A 3908-nucleotide genomic window follows, 5' to 3' on the forward strand; every position below is an offset into this window, starting at 1 on the left:
AATACTTCCAGCACCTTGTTGAATCTATGCCACGAAGAATTGAGGCAGTTCTGAAGGCAAAAGGGGGTCCAACCCGTTTCTCGCATGGGGTACCTAATAAAGTGGCCGGTGAGTGTATATGCATTTTTCTGATATAAAGTTGAAGGTTATATGCAATATTCAAAAAGAAAGTTGATGTGTGCATGCATTTATGAAAAAACGTTGATTTGTATATGGATTAATCTAAAAGACAGTGGATCATTGTACATGACATAATGAACGGTGATGATGACATGATGAACAGTGATGATGACATAATGAATGTTGATGATAATATGAAAAGAAAGTTGATGTGTAAATGCTTTAATCCAAAAGAAAGTTGGTGTGTATATGCAATTATCTGAAGTAAAGTTGATGTGTATAAGCATTTATGAAAAAATGTTGATGTGTATACGTGTTAATCAGTAGACCTCTTGGCGTAACGGTAGCGCGTCTGACTCCATATCAGAAGGTTATGTGTTCAAATCACATCGGGGTCAAATGTTTAGAGTTGGCATTGCCTCAAAAGAAAGTTGACGTATATATGCACACTGGATCTGTATATATGACATGTTGAATTGTGAAGATGACATGATGAACAGTGATGATGACATAATGAATGATGATGATATAATGACAAGAAAGTTGATGTGTATATGCATTAATCTACAAGAAAGTTGATGTGTATATGCATTATTTACAAGGAAAGTAGATGTGTATGTGCACTAATCTAAACGAAAGTTGATTTGTAAATGCATTAATCTAAAATAAATTTGATATGTGTATGCATTAATTAAAAAGAAAGTTGTTGTGTATGTGCATTAATCTGAGATAAAGTTGACGTTTATATTCACTAATTAACAAGAAAGTTGATGTGTATATGCATAAATCAGAAAGAAAGTTGATGTGTATATGCATTAATCTGAAAGAAAGTTGTCGTGTACATGCATCAATCAAAGAGAAAGTTGATTTGTACATGCATTAATCTGAAATAAAGTTTATGCGTGTATGAATTGTTCTGAGATAAAGTTGATGTGTATCTGCATTAATCTGAAATAAAGTTGATGTGTATCTGCATTAATCTGAAATAAAGTTGATGTGTATCTGCATTAATCTGAAAGAAAGTTGATGTGTGTATGCATTGATTAAAACTGAAAATTGATGTGTATATGCATTAATCTGAAATAAAGTTGATGCGTGTATGAATTATTCTGAGATAAAGTTTATGTGTATATGCATTAATAAAAAATAAAGTTGATGTATATATGCATTAATCTAAAAGAAACTGGATGTGTATATGCATTAATATAAAAGAAAGTTGATGTGTATATAAATTATTCTGACATAAAGTTGATGTGTATATTCATTAATCAAAGAAAAAGTTTATGTGTGTAGGTATTAATCAAAAATAAAGTTGATGTGTATATGTATTGAGCAAAAAGAATTTTTTTGCGTACATGAATTAATCTGAAATAAAGTTTACGTGTATATGCATCCTGTATAGGTAGGATGTCTGACTCCAGATCAGAAGGTTACTTGTTCAAATCACGTCGGGGTCAAATATTCAGAGCTGGCAACGGCTCAAATAAAGTTGATGTGTATATACATTTTTCTGATATAAAGTTGAAGTTTATGTGCAATATTCAAAAAGATAGTTGATGTGTGTATGCATTAATATCAAAGAGAATTCATTTGTTAATCCATTAATATCAAAGAACTTTACTTATCAAAGACAAAGTTGATTTGTACATGCAATAATCTGAAATAAAGTTGATGCGTATATGAATTATTTTGAGATAACGTTTATGGGTATATGTGTTAATCTGAAAGAAAGTGGATGTGTAAATGCATTAATCTAAAAGAAAGTTGATGTGTATATGCATTAATCTGAAAAAAGTTGATGTGTATATGCATTTATGAAAAAAATTTGATGTGTATATGTGTTAATCAGTAGACCTCGTGGCGCAACGGTAGTGCGTCTGACTTCAGATCAGAAGGTTACATGTTCAAATCACGTCAGTGTCAAATGTTTAGAGATGGCATTGGCTCAAAAGAAAGTTGACGTATATATGCATTTTTCTGATATAAAGTTCATATGCATTATTCAAAAAGAAAGTTGATGTGTACATGCATTTATGAAAAAATGTTGATGTGTATATGGATTAATCTAAAAGACACTGGATCAGTATATATGACATGTTGAATTGTGAAGATGACATGATGAACAGTGGTGATGACATAATGAATGTTGATGATATTATGACAAGAAAGTAGATGTGTATAAGCATTAATCTACAAGAAAGTTGATGTGTATAGGCATTCATTACAAGGAAAGTAGATGTGTATGTGCACTAATCTAAAAGAAAGTTGATGTGTAAATGCATTAATTAAAAAATAAGTTGTTGTGTATGTGCATTAATCTGAGATAAAGTTGATGTTTATATTCACTAATTAACAAGAAAGTTGATGTGTATATGCATTAATCACAAAGAAAGTGTATGTGTATATGCATTAATCTGAAAGAAAGTTGATATGTACATGCATTAATCAAAGAGAAAGTTGATTTGTACATGCAATAATCTGAAATAAAGTTGATGCGTGTATGAATTATTCTGAGATAAAGTTTATGTGTATATGCATTAATCAAATATAAAGTTCATGTGTATATGCGTTAATCTGAAAGAAAGTTGATGTGTATATGCATTGATCAAAAAGAAAGTTGATATGTATATTTATTAATCTGAAATAAAGTTGATGTGTACATGTATTAATCTGAGATAAAGTTTATGTGTATATGAATTAATCAAAAATAAAGTTGATGTGTATATGCATTAATTACAAGGAAAGTAGATGTGTATATGCACTAATCTAAAAGAAAGTTGATGTGTAAATGCATTAATCTATAATAAAGTTGATATGTGTATGCATTAATTAAAAAGATAGTTGATGTGTATATGCATTAATCAGAAAGAAAGTTGATGTGTATATGCATTAATCAGACAGAAAGTTGACGTGTACATGCATCAATCAAAGAGAAAGTTGATTTGTACATGCATTAATCTGAAATAAAGTTTATGCTTGTATGAATTATTCTGAGATGAAGTTTATGTGTATATGCATTAATCAAACATAAAGTTGATGTGTGCATGCGTTTGTAAAAAAACGTTGATGTGTATATGGATTAATCTAAAAGACAGTGGATCTGTGTATATGACATAATGAATGGTGATGATGACATGATGAACAGTGACAATGAAATAATCAATGTTGATGATAATATGAAAAGAAAGTTGATGTGTAAAAGCATTAATCTAAAAGATAGTTGATGTGTCTTAGCATTATTCTGACATAAAGTTTATGTGTATATATATTAATCTGAAAGAAAGTTGATGTGTAAATGCATTAATCTAAAAGGAAGTTGATGTGTATGTGCATTAATCTGAAAGAAAGTCAATATGTATATGCATTATTCTGAAATAAAGGGGATGTGTATCTGCATTAATCTGAAAGAAAGTTGATGTGTGTATGCATTAATTAAAACAGAAAGTTGATGTGTATATGCATTAATCTGAAATAAAGTTGATGTGTGTGTGAATTATTCTGAGATAAAGTTTATGTGTACATGCATTAATAAAAAATAAAGTTTATGTATATATGCATTAATATAAGAGAAAGTTGATGTGTATATGCATTATTCTGACATAAACTTGATCTGTATATTTATTAATCAAAGAGAAAGTTTTTGTGTATATTTATTAATCAAAAATAAAGTTGATGTGTATATGTATTAATCAAAAATAATTTTTTTGCGTAAATGAATTAATCTGAAACAAAGTTTACGTGTATATATTTATGAAAAAAAGTTGACGTGTATGTGCGTTTGTCTGTAG

At 29.0% G+C, this 3908-nt stretch overlaps 1 non-coding gene across 1 annotated transcript; it reads left to right on the forward strand.

The window, feature by feature from the left end:
• Window positions 1-446: 446 nt before the first annotated feature.
• Window positions 447-518, forward strand: trnaw-cca. Its single transcript has one exon. It is a non-coding gene; the product is annotated as a tRNA-Trp (tRNA).
• The last annotated feature ends 3390 nt before the right edge of the window (window positions 519-3908 follow it).

Source organism: Etheostoma cragini, unplaced genomic scaffold (assembly GCF_013103735.1).
Source record: "Etheostoma cragini isolate CJK2018 unplaced genomic scaffold, CSU_Ecrag_1.0 ScbMSFa_2112, whole genome shotgun sequence".
Taxonomy (NCBI): Eukaryota; Metazoa; Chordata; class Actinopteri; order Perciformes; family Percidae; genus Etheostoma; species Etheostoma cragini.